Genomic DNA, 27,293 nt, shown 5'->3' with positions numbered 1-27,293 from the left:
TGGGTAAAACCTGCAGTGCACTTTCCTAAAATAACCTTTTAACAAGGTAACACCTCTATTTGCTAGCAAGTCACACCTATGTAAGCTGTATAGCCCACAAGGCAAAGTGAATGTTTTTTGTTTTTTTAAGTGGGGTATATAGAACATAATTTCTACCATGTCCTTACCATGACAAGGCCCCAAAAGCTATTTTCACTGTGGAAGGCCTAGTTGTTTTAGTTCGAAAACCAGTGTGCAGATTAAAATAATATTGGTGTTGTTTCGGGAATGGGGCCATCTAGAAAAAAGTGATACCATTATTTCTAACAGTTATTAAAATCCAATTCAATGGTTATTGGAAATGGCCCTTTTGTAGCATCACCCCCAAACAGTTTGCCCTTCTCCTACTTTTTGCTGAATTTGTTTTTGCCAGCCATGAAACTGTGAGCATTTAACACTGCTAACTAGTGATAAATTGCATGTGCTCTCTCTAAATATGGTAATATTGGTTCATACCTAAATGGCATATTTTATTTACTTATAAGTCCCTAGTACAGTGCACTTCATGTACCCAGGTCCTGTAAATTAACTGCAACAAGTGGACTTGCAGCACTGATTGTGCCACCCACTCAAGTAGCCCTTTAAATATGGTTCAGGCCTGCCATTGCAGAGCCTGTGCAGTTTACCCTGCCATTTCGACCAGGAAAAAGAAACCTTTTGCCTGGCCCAAACCTTCCTTTTTAATGCAGATGTCACCCCTAGGGCAGGCCCTGGTCTGCCCAGAGAGCAGAATGTAATGTATTAAAAAAGCAGGACATGTATTTTTGTTTTACATGTCCTGGTAGTGAAAAACTCATAAATTCGTTTTTCACTACTGCAAGGCCTATATCTCCCATAGAACAACATTACCTTAATGTTCAAATGGTATGATATAACTGGTTCAAATTTGGTTTCTCTGGAGTCCTAATTTAAAATCCTGGTTTATGGTGAAGTCGGATTTTAAATTATAATTCTGAAAAAGCCACTTTTAGAAAGTTTTTAAAATATTAAGGGGTTGCCCGAAATTCACTGCCGCTCTTGGGCTAACACAATGAACATAAGAAACGATTGAGCGCAAGAAAAAGTGCTTATTATCAAAGTAAACCAAACAGTATACATTTATTTGGAAAGCCAACTAAATCAATGATGGCATTACTACTATAAAAAAAACTAATAAAACTATATATTTCTTTTTTGAATGCACTACATACTGGTTCTAAAAAAGAAAGGATCTAAAAAATATAAAAAGGCAATAAATAGAACCTACAATTGGACTTTGAAAATATAGGGGGGCTTATTTACAAGCCTCTCGCATCACAGGTGCATACATTTTCCTATATGAAAAGTGACTCACTGGCAGTCAAGGGTCTTGTAAATAAGCCACGTGTTTTTCTTAGTTGTTTTTTTGGAGTTGTAATGCCAAAATTGATTTAGCTGACTTTCCAAACATTTTTTTTCTCTTTGGTTTAATTTTATAATAAGTACTTTTTCCTGCGCTCAACCACTTATACTTTTAGAAAGTTGGCATTTTCTTGCCTTAGGCATTTGGTGCCTGCAGCCTGTTTCTAGTCACATGACTGGATGTAGTTTGCGGTTGGGCTTTGTATATTCCTCCCAGAAAGCCACACAAGGAGCTTAGGTGTGACTGAATGGGCCATCAATGGCAAGATGGGCAGACGGAGCTGGGCTCAGCCTCACTTACACTTGAATAGGCTGTGTCCTGTCCCCACACAAAGAACTTCATATCCCCTGTAGTTAGCCTGGAGCCAGGGCAGGGAAGGCAGGACATCTGTGCACTTCGAAGGCATGCTTTTAGGAGCATCTCCCCACATGAAAGGCACAACTGTGTATGAAAGAAGGACCTCAGACATCACCGCTTCAGTACACTTCAGGACCTGTGGATACTTTGTCAGGAAGAAGGACTGCTGTGCTGCTGAAGAACTGCCACTTTGTTGGACTGCACTCTGCCGGTCTCCTGATTTGCTGTCCTGACTTGCTGCCCATTGGCCTGCTTGCAAAGGACTGGACCTGTATCTCTTGAAGCCAGAACCCAAGGACTCCAAGGGCTAGTTGATTGGCCTCTTGATCTCATGCCTCAGGGAGATAACATGCTTCCAACAGCCTTACCCTGCACCTGAACACTGCAATCTATGAGTCTACCATGCCACGTGGTGCCACCCCAGTCCCTGACCCATGGAAGTGGGCCTACATTGCTAGCCAGCAGAACTGACACATCTCCTCTCCTGAGGGACGCATCCCTGATCATAACCAACACATCTCGTTGGCTGAGAGGCGCATCCCCAAGCAAAACCGACATATCACCGCTGCTGAGTGGACAGGGCCTGTCACAAACGTCCTGCATCGTAGCCCTGCAAGTCCTCAGAACTGACATATCACACTGACATGTGGCGCATCCACAGCCCAGATCCTCATATCGCTCCCTGACGGCAGCCTCAATGATGATGCCGGACTCTGCATTGCAGCCTTGCACATTCTCTGCATCCTCGATATCAGACTTCGCATCACAAACCCTGTTGATGGGACGCTTCGGCTGCTCAGAGCATCTTTGACACGGATCCATACAATGCTCAGCACCCAGCATTCAGGGTACCTTGTTCAGCGGGCATAACTGGTTCCATATAGCCAGACTGCACTTTAACGTAATCATACTGAACATGTGACTTTGTCCCGGCCTGGAGCGACCAGATATCATTAATAGCGCTTTCTGTTTCTTTGTGTTATTTTCACTATAAACTTTGAAATTCAATTTCTCAAGTTCTACTGGTTTGATTTTTGTTGTTTTGGTATAGTTCTATTTATTAAATTAGGCTCTATCTTTCTAACCTGGTGTGGGGTCCTTTTTGTTTGACGTTTTCACTGCTGTTTTGCTTGAAGTGTTGCACATATACTTTACACATTGCCTCTAAGTTAAGCTTAACAGCTCTGTGCCAAGCTAACAAAGGGGCGAACATAGGTTAATTTGGGGTTTGCTTGTGCCTTACCCTGTCTAGAATTGTGGTTACAGCTTGACCAGGGCTTAGACCCCAGTCAACCGGTTACCACATTTCTAACAATGGTTAAGTTGATAAATATTAAAGGAAAAAATAGCTTATAGAAAATAAAAAATGGCCTGCCTGAGTCTTCAGGAGACCAGTTAGCAATAGCCTCTTTCAACTGCCCAGCCTATAGCTGGCCTGAATGAGGTGTGGCTGCGGTATTCATTTCTTCCCAAGAGCTACATAATAGGTCAGTGTGACTGACAGGTTGACATGCATGGGCAGGGATAGCTCATCTATGCTCAACAGAATATCTAGGTGGTGGCTGTGGGCATCTTGTGGACACAACAGAGTCATATCCTGCCTAACAGGTATGTCTGAGCCACATGTACATAAACAAAGTAGAATCCACTCAGAGTGGCGGTGATCCCTAAAGTGATGGGGAACACACAGTGTTGTTTAAATGCCCCTCACACACCAACAGGCCCCTTGGTGTCATGCTTCATCATCGGGGCCTTCGCACCCCTCTATGGGATGCGGCGTGCTACGACTCGCGAATACGCAGGAGCACTAGAAAGTGAACTATGTGAGGGGGTGTGTTACTAAGGTGTGAGTGAGGTGAGGTGAAAAAAGTGAATGGTTAAAAAATACCTGGCACGTGGGTGAAAAATAATTTTATTAAATCCCCGGCTGGTATTATTAAAAGAAGTGCAGGGTGGGGTTGTAAGAATACGTGTTAGGGTATTACAACCACTATAAAGGTGTCAACATGTTTCGGAGCGCGGGGGCTCCTTCTTCAGGACAAGGATAAGCACTTACCCTCCCCTTACTCACATGTAAATGTAAAAGTGTAAAAGATGATTACAACAATGTGTAATATACCTAACAATGTTATATATGTAGGTGGATGTAGTTGCGCCCAATTGGCGATAGATGAAAACCTGTGGAAAGAAAGCACAATAAACACACTGGTCTACAGTGCACAGACCAAGGGAGAAGAAACTTCTCTAAGTACAACAAGGAAGACCCACAAATAAGGGTCAGAGAACCCTGTAAAGAAAAAAGGAAAAAATATATATATATGGACAAACACAGCACTTACAGATATACATACATTACATTGAAATACTCTCTGCTCAGATGGAAAGAGAGGGAGAAAAAACAGGTAATGTAAGGCTTACTTATAGTTCTCAAATATAAGACCTCATGAGCCTATGCGTGTTATTGGGGGATCCTTCCTTACTGCTCAGAAAAGTAACCTAAAAGACATTGATATATGGGATTCAGTTTGTTACAGGCACCAAAAGTACTAAAGCGCCAGAATAATGCTCCTTTTCATGACCCAAACTCACGGTTACTGCAATGGCTAGTTGCCTGCCTTCCCTCAACGCGGCTCCGATGAAGTGAGCGTAGGTCGCGTCAGTAACCCAATAATGAGGCCCGGCGAATGCCCAAATACTCCGTATTTGGGCATTCGCCGGGCCTCATTATTCAATCTACCACCACTAATTACCTATCGGTAGAGTATAAATGGGTTACTGACGGTTGTTTGGGCATTAGAAGAACTTTGGAAACATTTGAAAAAAACGTTTCCTCCAGTGCTCTAGAGACTCAGCATGACCCAACAGTAAAAATATACAACCATCAGTTCCACAGTGTAGGACTACATTTCAGCTGTGTCCTACTCAAAGATCCTTGCAGCTCCAAAATAAATTACTAGGCCCCTTCATACAGAAATCTTTCTGTGAGAGATCTCCAAAGATCAAGTAGGACAACCTGCTTCAGGTACCTGGCTTTGGGTTCCATGGTGGCACTACAGTTTCAGTAGCAACCTGCTTGGGATGCATTTTTCTTACCAAAAAGTTACAACAGCCCCTTTTTGTGATGGGACTTAGAGCAAATATTAACACTTTTTGAAAAAATAGCAAAGTCCCTTTCTGAAGTAGGACTTAAAATCTTTTTTGACATTTTTACTTCCAGAATTTCACCAGGACTAATCCACTTTGTGTATGCAACTTCAGCTTTATTGCAGGCAGCCTGAAATTGCACCTTGGTCTTGGTTTACCGCAAATATTGATTTACATTGGACACTTTATTTTACTTGACTTTTTTCACCTTAAATCTTTAAAAAATCATATCTCTGATTCCTCTTGTTGAATTTTTACCATTTTGATCTTATTTATATCATACAAATTGCCACTTAGTTTTAAATGTGGTTATGGAGTTTTGTGTGTCCTTTTTCTTCTGTGTATGCACTGCTTAAGTGCTTTACACATTGACTCTGATTTAAGACTGCCAGCTTTCTGTTACATTACCCGAGATTGAGCACAAGTTTACTTTATTTAATGGTATGTGCCATCTTGAAGGTGGCCTTATCCTTTGAGGTGGACACTTGTCAACCTCAAATAATAATAATAATCTTTCATACAATTTTGCACTCACTGCCCTTACAACCTAGCCTGCACTTGCGTTTTTGCACCTGCAGTCACTGGGAGGATTGTTCCAATAGCAGCATGGAATGTCAGGCATAAATAATGGTGGCAGGACTGTGGCATTCAGTACAGGGCATTGCTCTTTGTGTGCCAAATGAATGCCATGAGTTTCAGGAAAGGGTCACAGGTAAGCCTTATGAACTGCCCTTGGCAAGACAGTGGTCTGTCTATCAATTTTTATTGACCCAATTCAAGATGATGATAAATCTTTATCCATGCTGTCAGTGCTTGATTGAATCCTATATAAGAAGGGATTCCTGAGTGAAGTATGCATGGCAATACAGTTGTGCCCTTATTTTCTAACCTGCTCTTTGGCCCCTTGTTACTATTTTTGTTCTTGATTTTTGCTGCTAAAAATTGGAACTTCTATATTCATCTTTTGGATATTCTTGCTTTCCTCTTCAATTATGTCAGGTGGAGTATGGCGCCTTGCTAATAACGTCAGTATTATTCTTCATCTTCAGTCAAACGCTTCAAGACATTTTCTGCATTATCTGGAATTTTCCTCCTAACTGTGACCCTCTTAAGGAAGCATTAACATCTTTCATGTCTACTATTCTGTGAAAAATGGCACAGTGACTACTGGAGGAGTCACATATTCTTCCAGTAACCAAGAAGAGTACATAAGCAAATGTTTCTGCACCTAGGAAATTAGAACACCCAATGATTCCTTAGGTCTAGTTATGGCATAATCCTTCTCAGGACCCAGCACAATAGTTATAAAAATTAAGGCTTAAGAGTTTGACGTTCAAGTAGGATTTGGTGTTAGACTCTGTGTTAGAAATGGGGTCTCTGATTGGCAGAGATATGCCCCTTTATCCAAGTAGGGACCCTTGCTTCTAGTCAGGGTAAGGGAAATACACACTCTAGATAACCCCTGGTCACCCCCTTGGTAGCTTGGCATGACGAGACAAGCTTATCCCAAAGGCAATGTGTAAAGTATTTGTACTCAAAACAGTAGTACAGTGATAACACCACAAATGGACACCACACCAGTTTAGAGAAATAAAGTACCTTCACTCAACAAGACCAAAATGACAAAAATCCAACACGCATGTAGTAAAATAGCACTTAAAAAACAGTTATTTCCAAAAGAAAGCTTGTAGAAACCAAATAGCTCCACCTGGGGTTATTACGACGTTGTGACAGCAATAAATTGAAAGTTCGGCGCCGACCATGATGGGTGCGGCGTCAGGCAGGGAGTCACATGGACCCCTAAACAAACAGTACCTTGGTAACCGAAGTCTATGACAATGCACATCCTCATGGAGGTGAGGTGTCTGTGCCAAGGGCAAGGCCGGCTCCCTGGCTGCCACGGGGGAGGTGAGGTGTCATATACGCGAGGAGGCGAATGTCGAGTCCAGGTCAGGGGAAGTCGGTTTACGACAGTGAGGCGTCGGTTCCAGAGAAGCAATGCAAGGTCGGCGAGTTTGTAGAGTCATCCTCAGTGTTTTTATCGGCACCACAATAACTATATGTAGGCACTGGCAGTGACTGAGTTGGTGCGAGATCTTGCGTTGGGAAGGCTGAAATCTGCTGGTGTCGAAGGGTGTCGGAGCAGCGGTGCAGGCAGGGCAGTGTGTCATACACTTAACGAACATTGCCCCTGGAATAGGTGCAGGTCATGGCATCACGGCAATGGTGCTGACGGCATCGGAGATGGGTTTTCTTGCTTCTCTTAGGTGTCTTCCAAGTCCCCAAAAATGGTGCTAATCTTCAGAGGCAAAAATTGAGAACAGGCACCTCCTGGCAGGTCATAACTCAGCACAAGAGCTCAGGGGAGCTTGGGGTGAAGTCTTTGTGTCCCTGAGAGTTCAGAATGGGAGGCCAGCACACACAAGCCCTTGGAGATTCCTCTTCAAGTAGGTTTCTCAGCAAAGTTCCAGTCTTTGGCCTTCGCTTGGCAGAAACAGCAATTGCAGGCCAGCCCAACACATCACACAGCAACGGGGCTGTACTCCTCCTCACAGCTCTACAGCTCTTCTTCATGCCAAAGGTTCCTCTTGAGTCCAGAAGTGATATAAAGGTCTGGGGTTTAAGGTCCACTACTTATACCCCATTTTGTCTTTGTTCTTCTTGGTGCCAGGGTCTCTGAGCCCAGTCCAAATCAGTTCCGTCCTCACTGATGCAGTATGACCACAGGGGGTGAAGACAGCATTGTGCAAGGGAGACAGGCCCTATTCAGGTGCAAGGAAAACTCCTCCCACTACTCTAAATGAAGCCAAGGTGAGTAGAAGACGGTTTTTAGCCCCAATTCTAAGAGACGCAGGTTTTCTCCAGGTTCCCCCAGCTCTCTTGTACCTGCAACTCTTAGGAACTACAAGGGTAATTTTCGGGGTTGCTAGCTTCCTGGTATCTGCTATTCGTATTAAGTCCAGGAAGCTATCCCCGAATAATCAGGCGGGCTGAATAAACAAACTGAGTTTCTTTTTACTGTTTTTAAAATTGTCTATTTTATATGTCCATTTTTTATCAACTTGAAATGATTTTTATATGCATTGATATTATCACTAAAGTTTACTGTATAATTGAATTAATGAATTGTGATACTGTATTTTTATTGTCTGATTGTGCTTTTATGATTTTAACAATCGACTAAAGCTTGTTTTTTTGACTTTGAAGCCAAGGTCTATTCAACTGAGCTCTGAGTCACCCAGGAAGGGCTAGGCACACCTCACCCCCCCCCTCCAGTGGCTGTCTACAGTGAATGCACATCCCCAGCCGCTGTCACTTCGAAACCAGACAGTCAATCCACAAACAGGCAGTGGCACACAGAATCGTTAAACAAGAAAGTGCCTACGTTCTAAAAGGCATATCAACATAGGGGGTTTGGGTCCTTAACAACAAACACCATGGACCTCTGTAAACATATAAGCAAAACAACAGTAGCTGGCTGTGTGATTTAAACATGTTAGATCATTTTACTCAATAAACCTGAGCTCTGAGTCTTTTTTACACATGGCTACGTCACTTTTCAAGCTTCATTATCATTTCAAAGAAGATAGTGATGCCAACTATCAATTCTGAGATGTGCATATTCTTTTAAACACTGGGGCCCAGTAGGATGGCGGGCGGACCGTCCCACCGGGCTCACTTTAGCCATCGTTGGCCTGACCTGGGCGATCCGCCCGCCATCCATACCTGGTATGGATGGGGGGTCCACGTTGCATGGAAAGACCGTCCGCCGCTTTTCTGCCGGTTGACTCGCCGACCAGGCCGAAAAGGGGCATGATATATGGTGGCGGTGTTTGCAAGACACCGCTATCCATATCACGAAGCAGGCGGAGAGCAGCCTTTCCATGGAAAAGCATACGTTTTTCACCATTGGGGGCCCGTTGCGGGCCCCCAGGATGTTGGGGGGTGGGGGGTGCACATGGGGGGTACCTATGGTACCCTCCTGCATTTGCATGCACAAGGTGGCAGGCACCGCGCGGCATGCACAACATGCATTTTTACATTGCGGCAGGTGCTGCTTACAGCAACGCCCGCTGCAATGTAAGAAATGCAGGATGCCCCCACCCGTGTGGCGGGCGCATCCTAATTTGAATGGCGGGTCCGCCACTACATGGGCAGTCGGTGCTGTGCCCTGATGCAGTGGTGAGCGGACAAAGTCCACCCGCCATCGTAATAGGCCCCATTGTGTTCAATGTAAAGATAACAAACAAATATTAAAGCATAATTAAAGTGACAAAGTAAAACATGTGATATTCAGTGTTCAATCCGTCCTGAAATAGGAGAGCCAGAGCATAACATTCACAACAGACACTCTTGGTACACAGTATGGGGTCTAGACTTATCTAATATGTACTTCAAGAAAATAATTTTCACAAAAACTTAATTATAGTTCTCTATATTGATGTGCGTTGTGCACGGATACTCCACTATTCATGATTCATGGTCTATGCGTTTCGAACCAGAGCCTCTTCTGAGACCAATGCTTCCGCCATACCTAAAACATACCTTTTCCAAACAACTGACCCTATTCAAACTCTCAACCCAAGGTCACCCTCCCAAGACAACCCTAACACTACACAAACCACAAGAACCACACATTCAACACCTAAAATAAAAAACACTTACATGCAACCAAACACACACCTTAGCAATCACCATCATATGCATCCACCCAACCAGATAAACACACACACATCCCTGTATCCACCTGTGTTTCTAAATCTTCTCATTTTCCTACATCCTCTCCAGCTCCTAGCTCTACCCATACCCCAACCTCTCCTAGTTGCTAAATGTTCCCATTCCCCTAAATGCTCCCCTACTCCTACATCTTCCCATAATACAAAACCCTCCCATGTACCTAAATCTACCCATTCTCCTAAACCCTCCCCTTGTCTTACCACCTTCCATACACATACATGCACTCAGAAGCAAACATGCATACACTCAACAAACTGAACATCATATATCCACACATGCATCCAAGCCACCTTATCCAAAGACATCCTAACAAACAACAAATCAAACACATACACACACATACACAGAAACAACCAAAACAGGACACCCAAACACATCCACCTATACAAGCAAACACATTTGCATTTACCACCACATACTCAAACACATACCTCCCCGATACCTCTACTCACCCATACAAGTCCGCCTAGGCATTCCCTTCCAACTCCCTCCCTAGATGACACTTGCCTTACACCCCTCAAAAAAATTGCAGTGAGTCCCTAAAACACCTGAAAACTAGGTGTCGGAAAACATCTGCTCCAGAAGAAAATCCATGGCCTAGAGAAGGATAATGTGAACATTAGGAGGCAAGACTGGTGGCTGGAGCCATTCCATATGAACAATATGAACTGTGATAGGACACTACAAATGTAATTTAACCCTATTAACTTTATTCACAACTTTTGATTTGTTACCCAGAAGAGGAAAACGTGTTATGTCATACTTTCATTACAGTGTGCTTATTTAATAAATTATCTCCAAAACATTGATATTGTCTTTCTATTTATTACTGCTTTTTAAAAAAAAATATTTGGCAAATATGTATAGAATGTAAAAAATATGTCACAAACAAATATTTGTTTTGTGTGAGATATTAATTATAAATGTTAATGGATCTCTGTAGAGATACAAAATTATAATAGAATGTGTAACATTCATTACCTTTCAAACGCAGGTTTCTCTTAGTTTCAAAGCAGGTGTGTACATTATTAAAGCTAATTACAGAACACATAATTTCAATATGGAGTGGCAACTCTTGATTCTATTCAACTGGCTTTGGGTGGATAGTCACAGTAAGGACATAGAAAAAATATGTTGGACATTTCCTAAATTGAAAGAACATACACCCTGCCTTATGTGGTGTATGTAAAGCTTGCAAAGAAGATATTATAATAAAGTTTTAAAAAATTGTTGATGTAACAAATGTTAATTAATAATATGTTGCACACATCTTTTTAATATACAGGTGTAAAGCTACATACAGGCTAGTCCTGAAGACATGTTCACATAGTCAATGTAGTCAATGGCACTAATGGTACTGCAATCCACTGGTTCCATTGGACCTATAGCCCCTGGGTCTATTTTGTCTAATGAGAAATTGGTCTAATAGTAACTTCGCTAATTATGTGCATATTTCCTTAGTTTAACTTGGTATTAGATACAAACACAGGCAATTTGTCAGTGCTTAACAGGAAAAACATTTACAGAATTATACAGGCATAAAAAAGTAATATTTAAATATTATATATGCAGAGCCCACATAATATTTTACTTTCATAACTTTTACTTCAGTAACAGATTAGCTATGTTACATAAAATTAAGAAAATAGTTACAGAAAATATATTTATAAGCAGGGCTTGCTTTACATAGTTGATATAATAAACATTTATGTTTATGTCAAATAGTAACATGTTATTAAATATCATGTTAAAAATTAGTGTATTAAATTAAAATCCTGTGATCTCTTTAAACAAATAACAAATCTGAGTTTGGACTATTTAAAATGTATGTGAGCTTATGAAAATCAGAACATTCATTAAAAAAATCATTTATGCTACGTGTTGAACACTAAGGGTGTCCACTACATTTATATTTCAGATAATGAACATTACTATAGCAAATCCTAATATAGACCCTAGTTTAATTAAATATGAAACATGATGTCAAACAATATTATATATTCAAATATAATAAAATAAGTTTTACAGTCTCTGCAAGAAAAAATTTTTGTGTGAGAAGATTAAAAAATGTGGCCACACTTGCAGTGGGTCGTCATAATGTAAAAAAATTATAAAGGACCTGCTTGATCAAATAAATCTCTCTTTACAGCATCTGTGTTTCTGGAATTCTCCCTGGGATAGTTTGGAAAATGTGTACTACTAATCCCATCAATAGGAAAAGTCACCTGTCTGTTTATTTGACCTAAGTGAAACATAAAATAAACTCTAATTAGGTATTGTAATCGAAGTAAAGTATCTTAATATTGATAAAATATAATTCATGAGTAAAGACAAAACAGTCGATGTTGTGAGCCAGATTTCTTTCACCACAGGGTACATTTCTATGGTCAGTTGGTAGAATACAGTAATATAACATTATTTATAGGTACTTCTATATGTGACTAGAATGAAATAGACCTGCTGACACTTATACACAGTATAAAACCTCAGTACCATCATAGACAGCAAATTTGACATGACATCACAAGTCAATGCCATCACTACATCCTGCATCATGCTTCCTGAGGAAGATCTTATAATGGCTTACAAGCAACACCAGAAAAAACATTACTCACACCCTCAATACTGACAAGTTGGACCACAGAACTCCCTCTATGCCGGTATAACTAAGCAACTCACCAGAAGATTACAAACCATTCAGAACTTGGCACCCTGGTTCATCCTCAACCTCCCACGCAGAACTCTGAACTCTGATGTGCATCTCAAGGAGCTTCCAGTTCAAATTTCTCTCACACGTTCAAGGCACTACACAACCTAGGTCCTTCCCACCTGAACAGTCACATCACCTTCCACCCTAACACCTAAAGTCTGTAGGGCTCCTCCTCGCACATATTCCATGTATACACAAAACCAGAGTCAGAAGACTGGCCTTATCATGCCTCAATCCTAAAGCTTGGAAAGACCTCCCATTTCACATGAGATCCTCCTGTTCTTGAATTTCACAAGAATCTGACGTCCTGGTTATTCAATTAGCCCTGCTTTAGGAGTGGCTAGACACAAACCTGCACAGCACCAGGATACCCTCACAGGTGACAGTGCACTTTCCAAATAAACATAATGTACAAAATGGGATGTTCCTTCATGTGTGCCTAAAGAAAGCAAAATAACAGCAAGATGAATAATAGCATAAGTGACCACCTGGCCTGTAGCAACTTGACCAGCAGTGGACCCTGCTGGTGGGGTTTGTTTGAGTGACTTATGACCCCCTAGTGCTATTGGTAGCTGCCACGGAGTCTTGTGTGTTTGCTACTTTAGGACAATGAACACGTTTTAAAAATTCCACTCAGAAAAATTTCGGACTGGGTGTAATATGGTTTGTTATCCAACTTGCTCTCCATCACGGTCGGCCAGAATGTAACCTTAGGTCCCTGTCTCAACTTCACTTTTGTTTTTTTTACATTGATGGACATTATTTAAAAAATAAAATTTGTAACACATAATTAATGACACACAATACATACAATACATAATCATATTTGAATATTAAAAAATAATAATGGATGCCCTTTAAAAAAAAGTAGATATTTATAATATGTATTTAAAATTTTTAATTTTCAAAAAATATTATGTATCTTACCTTCGATTTTCTGATGGATTGACTTGCCTTTTCTAAAGCATTGTTAGTTATAGGCCAACACTTTGCAGCAACAGCAGCATGTCTGTGGAGTCATAGGGAGGGTACTTGTGCCCTGTTTGAGGGTATTTATACACTGTGTTTGGCAGATTATCAGTCACAGAGGAAGAAAATACCGAGGCCGCTGAGGTTTGATGGTGTTTTGTTCATCAAACCGCCTAACTTGAAATAGGGAGGACAGACCTCCATGACAGAGGACGGTTTCGCAAAATATTTTTGATGAATCTACTGCATCTGCTAAACTCTAAATCATATCATTTTGAGAGGATTACAAGAGAGAGAGAGAGAGCGAGAGCCCAGCTGTCTCTAGAGTCTCTAATGTCATTCCTTCGCTCCCGCTTTACCTGGATAATAAGGACACAGCTTAACAGAAGAGTAGTTAAATATCTCCTCAAACCAATTTGAAGAACAACATTCTATGCAAATGGGGAGGATAGTATACATTTCCAACTGAACCAAACACATAAAATTTAACAAGCATTTGCAATGCTATCGTTCTCGCCTTTGGGACCTAATATGTATTTTGCTATTCAGCACATAGCCTGTTTGCTGAAACATCTACAGTTCTTTAATATGGAGGGAAAGTAAGCACCAAACTGCGTGACACGCCAGGTATGGGAACACACGGAGAAAAATATTGCCTTTCAGTGGGAAATGGTATAGTCCAAAGCTCTGTTTTTAATATAAAATCATCCTTCGGTGGTCATATCACTGAAAATACAAGATTTGAAAAAATTATTGTCTACAGGTGCTCGTGGAAGACAACTTCTATGGACTGGAGTCTAGAGAATGCTAAAGTGATTCTGGTATTTTACTGACCTCTGCTGGTCGTTTTCTAGCAAGAAAGTAAAATAGTGGCAGTTGCCAGAATTTTTTTTTAAAGAAAGACCCACAGCAGAAAACAATTCTGGTATTTTACTGACCTCTACTGGTTGTTTTCTATCAAGACAGTTAAATAGTTGAACAAGCAGAAAGCAATTCTGGTATTTTACTGACCTCTACTGGTCATTTTCTATCAGGACAGTTAAAAAGAGGCAGTTGAACAGAAATAAAGTCCCTAAACGGAAGGAGACAAGTCCTAGGGCTGATCTCAAGAGCCCACAGAGTACATACACATATAAGTATATACTAAAGTATATACAAGATGTCTTGAATGCTCAACCTATAAAGGTTCAAAGTAAAGCTCTTTTGTGCAAACATACGTGTTTTCTTTTTTACCATAATGGTGTACAAAATATAATGTACATACGTGGGGGCACTGGTCATTCCTACAAGCGCTCTGCCATTTGGGTGTTGGTTTTGCTTGTGGTGTAACCAATGGCAACACATGCAGCAAAAGTTAATTATTTTAATCCCCGTTCTGGTGGTTTAGAGAATATATGAACGAAAATATACAGCCATGAAAGCAATATAATTATAAAGAACTGCAGCCGGATTGCATAGGATTTCTGAAAATACAGGCCTGCAGCTAAAATATAAAATGGCTCTGTCTTCTCCTCAGATGAGCAAGGTGAGAATAATGCGAATTAATAATAGTGCTTACCATGCAGCACTTTGTCTTTTCAAACGCCACAAATTAAAAGGATTTAGTACAAATACATACAAAAGAAAATTACAATGTAAAGTTGTTCCCATTAAAGAAAGATGGATTGCTTTGACTATAATTGAACAATTTGCATTTCAGCTGCTGACAGGTTTCATAGGTTTCTCAGAATGCAAAAGCGAAACGAGCTATGCCTGAAGAAGTGACCGGCATAATATTTATAAAGTTCCAACCTAATAATAATGGATTTCAATTAAATTCATTGTTATGGCCTGCAGCCTTTGAAAATATAGTACGTTTTGATGACTGGTGATCTGAATAAATAGTGTCAAATGTCTGTAGGATAAATAGAGATTTGAAAAATGTAGTATCATTTAGGGATGATTGATAATCTAAAAATATTGTGAAATGTCTATGGGATAGAGATCTGAAAAATATAGTATCATGTATTGATGATTGATGATCTACCAATATTCTGAAATAGAGATCATGTAGACTAAAAGAAGGCATAATTTCAAGGCTGTCTCCAAGTGGTCCGGATTACATAAACTGTCCGGGATGATGCTGTTTTCTTTTGTGTCGGCCAATCTGCATCAAGGTGCTATTTCGCACTGTGGTAAATATTTGCAAGTGGTGTGCTACTTTGCCGTTGCTGGTCAGCAGAGATCGATGTATTTGTAATCTGTTGTAGATATATTGAGATTATACCGTGCTTGGATGCTATCTGACTATAACAATATCTTGTTATGTGATGTTAGTAGATCCAAAATAGGCCCTATTCACATTTACATATCTGTGGTACAAAAAGCCCAGTAATGTATGCAGTATACATAAACCGCCAAGCCACAAAGCCATTCAGAAATGGATGCACAGTAATAGCCTACCTATAATGTTCAGAATATCCCTCCAACTGAAACCTATTCCAAATGAAAAATGTACTACTTCGGTGAAAATGGCGGTGTGGGCCGGAGAACGGACACAAAAATTCAGGCTATCTCCTCCAAAGTGCGTGTGGCAATGAAAGGCATCAAGTACACAAAGAGGGCTCTGCAAATCCACTGATACAACCATAGAAGTGAACGTCAATCCCAGTTTACTAAAGTGGAACCCATCACTACTCAAGTAGTACTACAGACTAAGTCACCAGGGCCGTCAATTCACCAAAATGCCTGGGGTAGCAGAAGTGACTTCACATGCCGCCTGACCTTTACTTTCACTCACACAAACATATGCTTACACATACACACAATTTCAAACATACACACACTCTTACATAAACACTCTCAAAACTGGAATCACGCACACAACATATATGCATTTTAAAGCATTTTTTTACTTACCTCAGCTGCCAGAGAAAAAAACAATTCCGCTATTTGTACTCCATTATTTATTAAACTAATAATAAATAACGTAATATTATTCACTATTAACATAATAAAAAATTGACACAACGAGGTGAGTGAAGTCCCCACCTACATCCATAAGGAGAAGCTGCTTCTCTTCCTGCCACTGATTTTGCCACAGCTGATGCCAGGGTCACAATGGCAGTGCCAGGGGTCACAAGGGGCATGCCAGGGTCATAGCAGTATCCGGCCCGCATCCGCTTCCATGTTTCCAAAATGGCACAGTCCTCAAATGTCAAGGTCTGCACTTTGTTCCTTCATCCTGTATTGGAGCCATGTTTGGCTGTTAGTCCCTATGGAAGGACAGTAATGAACCAAAGTGTGAGAAATTGGGTTGTTGGTTGACTGGGGCATTATCCCTGATCATGAAACAGCTGCAATCCCTGTCAGGATTAACCACAAAAAGTCACTAAATTAATCTGTGCTTAACCCTGGGTTGCTTGACACAAAAAGAAGTCAGGCTTAACTTAGAGGCAATGTGTAAAGTATTTATGCAGCACAAAAACAATAATAAAGTGAAAACACAACACAAGAAAAATCGCACATCAATTTGGAACAACAAAACGAAAAAAAACAATCAGTGGAACCAGAGTTATGAATTTTTAAAGTTTTTAGCTTAAAACTAGTGCCTAAAAGATCAAAGCACCAATCGTGGACATCTAGTTGCACAAGGCTGGGTCAAAGGTGAACAATATGGGTATCCAAGATGGAGCAAGGGTCAGATACAAGAAGTTAATTGGGCCTGGTTCACGCTTACCTGTGGACTTAGAATAAATTCTGAAGAAAATGTCTGAGAGGGTAAAGATCAGTGGGCCAAGGCTGCAGCCGGTGTCAAAAGAGGGGGCGTCATTGTCAGGGAGCCACTGGATAAAGTTGCGGTGAAGATTTCTCCATTCATACTTAGACCCTAATTACGATGTTGGGCGGACTTGAATCTACCCGACAAAGTTTTTGTTTGGGAAATGACCGACCATAGTTTGGCGGTTCCAAACACTGCATTATGATGTGAACGCACAATGTGCGGTTGCAAACTCACATTTCTCACTAGGAGGTTGCCCTCGGCACAAGCTCCCATAGAGAAATGGGAGTTTGTGCAAATCCCTGCACCACACAGCACCTGCCACTCATTGGTGCCCCCTCGGCCCACAATCGGATGCTGCAGGGAGAAGGGGGCCCTGCTAGAGGCCCCAAAGTCACTTTAAGGCAGGCTTTCCAAGTGGGAAAGCCCGACATGGAAAGCCTGTCTGAAAATGACATCATAATCCAGATGGCGGAAACGCTATCCATAGAGATTATGTTGTGGTCTCCGCCTCGCCGACAGGCTCCTTGAGCCCGCTGGAAGCCAGCCGGAATGACTGGCTGATTTGACTTCCGACCGCCTACATTGTTATTAAGCGGTCAGAAGTCAAACCTTGGATGGCTTTCCAACCGGTATCCAAATAAGGCCCTCAGTCTCTTTTTTGGTAGTAGACAATCTCCAGCAGGACGAGGCAGGAGGCTGTAGCTGCAACAGATACAATTGACCGGATACCCCATTGGTGAAGGACCACTAAACAGGATTTGCTGCTCCAAAGAAGAACGTGGCAGAAGCTACTGCAAAGTCAGGTTGACTCGCGATGCGCCGTTGGCAGATAGACAAGCAGGTTGGTCCAAGTCTTCCCTCGGTTCTCAGAGCAGACTTTAGCCAAAAATGTCCAATCCCATGTTTTGGAGTTTGGCTATCTGGAACCTTTTAACATCACAACCAAGGGTCCAGGACTAGAGGGACACAACTTGGGGGTTCAGGACTCCTCAAGCTGGGTCCAGGTGTGGGTTCAAGATGATGACAGCTTTTTATGTCACTCTGGCTTTGAACAGGAGGCCAGCAAACTAATCCTTGGAATCACTGTTGTAGTCCCGGGTTCAAGTAAGGAATCAGGTTTAAAGAAGTAGGGCAGGCCTCTGAGGGTTCCAGGAAGACTCCAGGTAGCAAAGCAGTCCTTCCAGGTGCACCAAAACAGTCTTGTGGAGTATATAGCAGGCCACCGCAGGAGGCAGTTCTCTGAAAGTCCTTCCACAGGTCCTGAAGGTGAACTGAAGAGTGGGTTGATGGCCTATTTTTTACCTGATGCTTATTTGAAGTAGGAGAAGTTCCTAGAGGTTGCTCTTTGAAGTGCTTGGAATTTCCTGACTCCTCTCCCCTGGATCCAAGCTGTCTGCAGGGACAATGCATTGGTGACAAGTCCTTTGTGTCACAGCAGAGCACAGCCTATTCAGTTGCAAGTGGGGCTAAGCCCAGCTACTCTCCCCTGCCAGCAGATAGCCCATTCAGGAACACCTTATCCCTCATTTGTATAACTGTCTAGAAAGAATTCACAAAGTCCAAATGCCAAGTACACCCAGGCATGTGACATAGGACAGGCTATATGCACCAAAGGGCAGGAAAAAGCCTACTTTCTAAAAGTAAAAAGAACAAATGATGGACGGAGTGTTGAACAATGCAAACATTCACCTCCAGTCACAACGATCTGGGTTTAATCCATATGATTTTTCTCACCATCCCACCCCAGTTTGGACCCAGTCATATGCAAATCAGTCTGTACCCTGCTCCCCATGGGAACAGTCCAGCCTGAACTGCCAGGCCAGGTCCTCACTGTGCTGGAAACTGGACCACAAACTGGAGTGGCAGGTGAGCAAACAAATGATGGATTTAGGCCCAGATCTCTGCACTGGGGGGCATTTTTGTCATTGTTCAGCATTCCGGAAATCACTTGTTCCATTTCCAATGTTCTGAAAGTGTCATTTTCAAAATTGTAATTTAAAATCTGACTTTACCATTAAAGATAATTTTTCATTACAAATTCATTGATACCAAACATGAAAGGCTTATCTGTTCCCAAAACAAAAGTTAGTACTCATTAAATGTACTAAGGCACCCCATTGTTTCCTTGTGGGACAGGTAGGCCTCATAGTGAATGTAGGAGTTTTACACTACCAAGACATCTAAAACTTAAAAGTACACGCCCAACCTTTTAATTAAAATCCACACTGCCCTATGGGCTACCGAGAGTCTAACTTAGGGGTGACAGACATGCAATGAAAGGGGAGTTTCAGGCTTGGCAAGAGGGTTATATTTCTAGATCTAATTGGCAGTTTAAAACCACATTCAGGCTGCCATGGCAGGCCTGGGGCATGTTTACATTGGCTACTTAAGTGAGTGGCACAATCAGTGCTGCAGGCTCACTAGTAGCATTTAATTTATAGGCCCTAGGTATATGGCATATCACTCTACAAGGGACTTAAAAGTAAATTAAGTATACCTATTAGGTGAAAGCCAACGTTATCTTGTTTAGGGGAGTAAGCACAAGCACTACAGCATTGGTTAGAAGTGCTAAAGTGCACATAGTCATAAGGACAACCAAAAAGAACTCTGCTAAATAGGAGGATTGAAGGCAAATTATTTGGGGGGGACCCTGCAGAGAGGGCCAGCATCAACACAATGATAGATTGATATACTTTCATTTATACCTAAGATCCTGAGGCACCATTGCTTGCATCAGCATGATACAGTAGCCATCCTTTCCCATCTGAACACCCAACATGAACAACTTATTTTACAAAGTGAGATGCCTGGGTGATGAATGTGTGTGACTTCCTCCTTTTACCATTTGATATCTGAAATGTACACCTACCTTGCATGCACATATATTTAGCAGGTGCAATAGTAAAGTTAATCAGTGGATGTGAAAGAAGTAGTGAGTAGAAAAGTATGGATGGTTTCACTAATTACTCATCTATGCATTGTTGCTTGTTTTTGCCTTGTTTCAGATTCTACACAGGGTATGTATACAGTGGCTGTGCTTGACCAGTGACTAACATTAGGCTGGCTTTCTGTTGCAGAAAGCAAAAAAAACAGCAAACACTGGAAAAGGAATGACTAGTGTAACCTTCCACCCTCACTAATAACAGTAAGAAGGTGGGAACTTCCTGTGAATACATTAAATAATGACATTACTCAATGAGATAATGTTTCTACAGCAGTCACAGGTACTGTGGTACCAGTTTTATGTACTGCAGTACAGCGATCCCTAGAAACACGGTAATTTTACAAAACAGTTCAAGACATCTTTTTGTTTTGGGCATGTGAGGAAAATTTTGAAAACAAGTACCTCTTCATAGTGAATTGAATATTTTATCTGTCTTCCTAGTCCCACAGTACTCATGTGGGCCCTGGAAAAGTGGTAAAGGGTCCACATGTGTGATACTGCGCTTCCTCAGTGGTTCTATGGGTCCCGTGGGATTACTACAATACCTTATGGGAAATCAAAAAGTAAATACAATGGCAGTATCCATTTGATTGGCCAGAAAGTGACCAGTAGTTAAGACAAGCCCATACGGTATAGAAAAAAAAACAGGAAGAAATCTTCTGAGTCCAATTTGCCATTGGTTTGATGTGGTTAAATATTATATCTACATCCATCATTGCTTCTCGCAAAACTGATAGGAAAGAGTCACTTTTATTAAGTAAGTGCCCGGGCAAAATAAGATCAGTGTCCAAAATGTCAAAAGCACATTGTGCTATCAAGAACTTCATCACAGTTAACCTATGCATTAATCTATGGGCACATCCAGAAAGTGGCAGCACCTCAGATCGATGCACCCAAATAAGGTAGCCAGAGCCAAGTGCCAGAGCTGAACATTCAGCATGCCAAAAAGTACATACAGCACCTGCTGATGTACCAAAATGGGAGCTGTACTTCAATATGCTGTATTGTACGATATACTGCAACAAATGTCCTCAGGTGGTCTCTTCAAGCGAGACTAAAAGAAGGATTTTCACCAAAGGAATAGAGAAAAACACAAAAGATTTGCAAAAAACATAAGAAGTAAAAATAAAAAAGTTGCAATATTATGACATTAAAAATATTTATAAAATTTAAAATAATAATAATACTAAAAAAAATAAAAAGGCTTGTTGGCTCTGTTGCCGTCTCCCACCCCTCAAGAGATACAAGACCTTCTTCATTCTAAAACCAAGGTACAGAGCTGATTAGACCCTTAGAGAATTCTTGGATAGATTCTTGGCACAGAAATACTAAACTTAAGCTACTCCTCACTTACTTCTTCCCTTGTACTAGACCTAGGTTAGGTACACCGGGGTAGGCGTATTTTAGAAGCACCAGTTGAGTACTTTAAGTCAATATTTTATCACTGTATGTATTTTAGGTATTTTATGGCTTAGAAACCATATCATGCTTTTACAGTACTACTTTATAATACTTATTGCATTATATACCTTGTACTTTATAACCAGTATTACGATTGCAGCAGTACATTTCCTATGCTTGAGAAAGAAGACTGTTCAATAAATGCTTTTTATTGAAAACGACCGTCTCTCTATTTTCTCAGCATCTCTGGTGAAATGAAGCATGCACAATTGACTGAGTAAAATAGCTATCTATTATTTCCGCAACTCTGGAGATTGATCTCTTATTCTTGGGAAACAAAGTTGTCATGTTTATGAGGTTGTCAGAAACTAATCCCTTCTTGTGAATTCGAGAAAGTTTCTAGTGACCTCTGAGCTAGCTGGCACTCACAATTAAGTCTAATATGTTTGATAGAGACCTAGTCGACCTCAGTCCTACGTCTAAACTATAGTATATGTTATTCCAATGCGCAGAGCCTATTGGGAATATAGGAACTACACTACAGGTCCACTGTGCTACCCCTGCCTGTCGGCCCTCTTAGGTCAGATATCTCCTCTTGCCTGCCCTCTGAAGTCAGCTTGCTGCCCCTGCCCCTCAGCCCTGCCATCCGGGCCCCTTTTACTGAGACCCTGTACCCTCCACTTGCTCTCAACAGTTAACTTTTTGCCCTTGTCCTTCTCTCTGTGGTTCAAGAGATGCACCTGCCTCTCCCGCCTACCTTCTTACTTCAGCTTGCTTCCAGTGCCCCTTTGGCCTCCCATCTGAGGTGAAATTGATGCCCTGCCCCTCCATGGTCTGTGTGCCACCCCTGGGCAAAAGGCCATGTGCAGTGGAGTAAGATGAGTGAATATGATCAAAAAATCTCTATAAATTCTCTGGAAAAAAAGGTTAAAGTGACATTATAGTTAAATATCAAAAAATCTCCCTAACTTACTATGGAAAAACCTAGGAAATGTAGTGAAAAAAACAAAGGTTAAAGTGATGTTTTACTTATGTATTGAAAAACACATTACAGAGAGGAAAAATCTCAGAAATTCACTGAAAAATAACAAAAGGTTAAGGTCATGTTATAGTGAAGTGAAAAAGTCACACACACTGTAACTTTTAAACACCAAAATAAACTGAAATTCACCAGTTATAGTTTACCGAGCTAACTTCAACTTGACCTCTTAACATGCACTGTTTATGACCTTAAATATTACATCACCCATGACATGTTAAACGACATCATTGATGACATCACTGATGACATCTCACATGGAATCCCTTAGCAGGCAAATTCCCCTTCACCCCATGCTGTGCAGGGCCTTCAGGTGTATATTTATATGTACTCATGTATACAAGGTGAGAGGTTATACTTTAGTTCATGACCTAGGAGTAAGCACATGGCACCTGGATGCCTAGCTTGCCACTTGCCTGTGGCCTCCAGTTCCTGTTTGTTCCAGACTGATATAGTGACACCGCAGCTGATCAGGTTGGCCCAACCAGGTTTTCCCACTCACCATTCTTCTTGCCAAAAGAAGACCGGGCCCACCAGGACCTACTTAATGTAGGCTGCATCAGGACCACATGAGTAGGCACCTTGCACCTGGACACCTAGTTTACCACTTGCCTGTGGCCTTTAATTCCTGCTTGTTCCAGACCGATCCCGTGACACTGAAGGTGACCATGTTTTTCAACTGGGGTTATCTTGACCTGGTTTTCCCACTCACCATTCTTCCACCAAAGGAAGCCCCTCCCACCCCAGGACCTACTTAATTCAAGCCGCAGAAACACCGTGCCAACTGTGCGCCAAAGGCAAGCCTGTCTGCGCCTGTCTGAGCCTGGACCACATCCAGCACCATGACCCCTGGCCCTCTCTTTCCCGGAATCCACAAGAAAATAAATACTGCCAACACGCCGACCCACACTCCATGGTATGGCCTTCCACCTGCACCCACTGCCACTTCACCTGCCACCTCACAAACACCAGCCCACCAGCCAGCCCACCCCAAAAACACCACAGACACCACCTGAATAAAAACACACGCTCACTATGCAAGCATTCCACTTAATCATGGGACCTCATCACCACCCTCACTACCAACATTGTTTTCCTCAAGGAGACCTGGCTCAACCCCACATCCACCCCAGACATTACCACGATGATCACCATTGGATATAAAATCACTCATCAGGACCACACTAGCAAGCCGGGTAGAGGAACAGCCATCATCCACAAAGAGACCATATGTGTATCATTACCACTGGATAATATCAACTTCAAGCTCCACATGGACGACAAGACAACAATCAAGGGCCGCCTTGCATACTGACCCCCAGGCCTGTGCTCCAGCTTCTGCAACACCATTGCAGACTTCATTGCACCCCTAGCATTAGACTTCAAGGACTATATCTTCCTCTGGGATGGAAATTTCCACATCGACCACCCCAAAGACAAAAACACTGTCGCAGGGTTTCCGTTCTCTCACAGAACTGTGCTCAGAGACCTAGAACCTGGGTGAGTCAGGGTGACCCAAAACTCACCTATGTTTCAGAAATCCCCTTACCAGGCTAGCTACAGTATCTCATCGGCAGTGAATACTTCCCGATGTCTTAGACAATCCAGAACATGAACTTAGAATACCTCAGGTATCGTGGAACACATGAACACTCTTTCGTTATATTATCATTCCAAACCGAAACTGGGAGGCAATGAAAACACGTGCAAGTTTGAAATGTTTATTTTTTCAATGCAACATTCTCAAACGCAGTATCTTGTATAATACCAACATACATATTATAAAAATCAGAGTCAGCAGCATAGTCACTAATCCATAATAAGCAAACTGTGATAACATGTTATGATGCAAAATCTATAGAATTCTGTATCACCTATATTTCGCGCACCCTAATTAGCATATTATATTATATCTAAGAAGGTCTCATTTGGGCTTTAGCTGGGCGAACCCATACCTCAAATTCTCAGTAGTAGGAGATCACATCAACAGCTACCAGCTCTCAGCATGTCCAGCATCAAGTGTATTTTTCAATTCCCTGTAACTGTATCTTGAACTCACGTAAAGCCCAAAGTTGGCACAAACATTATTTGTGTTATGACTAACGTAGTGCGAGGATCAGGCCTACAATAACCTTTTGTTAGAGTGTGCAGCTCTCAGTGTGCAGACAGTTGTACCAAGTGTCCCAGGCACGGCTGATACCAGTACAATAATATATTATTCTGAAGTAAATCACATCTTTCTTCTAGGTTAAAAGCTGTAATAACAATTAGGTGTCGTGTGCAAACCGAAGCAGAAAGAAAAGATGGCGTTTAAACTTTTAACAAGCACATGCTAACTTAACACAATCTATGGAAACGTAATAACCATATGACACCCCCCCAATGGTCCGAGGACGGTCAAAAGACAAATATATAAGCCAATACTCTATGAGAGGCAAGACTTGAAAGCAGAGTTCAATGATATTGAGCCAAGCTAAATGTATGTAATGTATGTAAAACTAAAAAAAATACAAAAACTATGTATGAATGCCTATAGTGGCCACACAAAATATAAAAAGTCGAACTTGAGGCCTAAATACAATAAACAGGCCTTGAACATATGAAAACATTCGAATGTTCGTACTGAAATTGGCACCATTCAGAATTACTAAAAAGTCACGTGCCATATAGATGGAAGTATTCAAAGTCATCCCTCGTTGAATGAATATGCAAAATATGTTGCAACAGCTTCCAACATGAAATCACTGTCATCATCCGAAAACAGTTCAGCCATCCAATTAAGCAATGGGAAAGAACATACGTGCTCCTCCAGTACTGAATCCTCTAGCATCATCAGAGGACAACTCAGCGGGTTCTCGAGAACGCTTTGTGCCAGAAAGTCATGCGCTGCTGCGAAGATGTCCCACTGACCCATTAGTCCATGCATCGCTGCCATAGCCATAACCCTTTCGCCAGAACAGACCAACTCATGAGCCACTACGGGGGACATCAGCTGATCAAAATTGACGTCAGGAGAAGTCGGTAAACAGAGACACAAATCAATGGCCCAGTCGAAATCACAGCTTAGGCAATGAAACACAGGCTGGACACAGGTGAAATAGGAAAATCTGAAAGATAATCCAAAAGCCGTGCTTAAAGTCGCAAGCGGCAGGGATCCATAATAATCAAGCATCCGGTTGCGAAACTGCATCAGTAGGTGCTGTGCGTTTCCTAGCGCAGGATGGACATCCATGTTTTATGAAATAAAATATCACCAGAACGCCTGCAGCCAAAGCCAGCAAAACAGGAAATCCGCCAAACAGACTAGCGAATATAGAATGGAAGAACGCAGGGATTATACCAAATACTTTTTCAAATGTAGTCACAAGACCACTGCTAACCATTTTAAAAAAATGAGCGAGGTTGGATGTGGAGGAGGCATTAAAGATCTGATGAACCAGCTCGCAAAAATGAAACGGCAAATCAGTACTTAAAAGAGCTTGTACTTCTGTGCGTGTGTTTGCTATGTGAAGGACATAAGTTTCACGGGCAGAGCTCAGGGCCACCTGTTTTTGAGACAAAAGGGCTCTTATACGGCCTAAACCATTGAATTCAGCTCTCAAGGTTGGTATTCTCGGCCAAATTAAAACTTCTGCATTCCCATGCGTGGGTGGATACAACACATTCTTGCAGCAAACGACCCTTTCAGACACGGTAACCACATATCCTATTCCAGGCTCTAGCCCACAACAAAACTCGTTATTTAAAAGTAAATAACTACCGTTGGACAACAACGTGAACGTGGGAACTATTGCAGGAACTGGGGTCCCTTTCAAAACACAGGCCAAATTAGGTTTGTCCTGATTACAAGAACCATGCAACTGGATGTGTCTGCAAATAAGTGAGCGGTCAGGGGACTGTGTACATTCTTCACCATTCAGATTTACTTCATTCCCATCCTTAAGGCATCTGTAAGTGTATGGTAAAGACCATGTTTCATGGAGGAAAGCACTGCCTAATGGTTCATATCGCCCAATGGCAATATATTTCATACAATTTGTAAATTTATACAAAGCAAAAGGTAACGTTATAACACCATGAATAAGCCATGTTGCTGCAGTTACTTCAGCCACCGAAAATGGCAGGGATTCTAATTTTTCAATATGTAACATAGAAAATGTAGCATCTCTCATTGACAACATGCGCTGTTTTTCAGTCAAATTAAACGGGGCAAATAATGATGATATGTTCAAAAAAGTCCATGGCACGCGACCAGACTTAAGAGTCTGTAGTGTCCACGCAAACTGCATCACAGAACGCAATTGATTTTGACCATGATACAGCACGGATACTTCATCATGTACTATGTCGACAACAGAAGACACAATATTATTTAAAGTGTAAATTCGGGAAGAAAGCGTGTTAATGCTGTTATCAACCACTGCAAGCACTTTTTCCAAATTAGCTTGATCAATAGCCCTTAGGCGTTTAGCAGCCTCAACCTGGTTAACTTTCCAAATTTCATTGTAAATTGCATACAGGAATCGCTTAGATCTACCTTTAGCAGGGCCTTTTATAAAATCGTTTAAATCCACTTTATCATGTAATTGAGACAAATGTAGTTTAACTGCAGCTAAAGTAGAATGCTGTAACCAATTTTGACACAGCTTACCCACAGAATAAGTCGTGACAGAATAGTCTCCCTCAAAACGTGGATCGGGCCTGAGTTTTGTGAATCCCTCAGCCAAACCCATAAAACGGCGCTTGCAAGAATCAGCACTTTTTTGCCATACCAGCCAACCCTTGGAATCCAAACTGGAAATGTCAAAG

This window comes from Lissotriton vulgaris, chromosome 9 (assembly GCF_964263255.1).
Source record: "Lissotriton vulgaris chromosome 9, aLisVul1.2, whole genome shotgun sequence".
NCBI classification, from domain to species: Eukaryota; Metazoa; Chordata; class Amphibia; order Caudata; family Salamandridae; genus Lissotriton; species Lissotriton vulgaris.
This window is presented reverse-complemented; position numbering follows the sequence as displayed.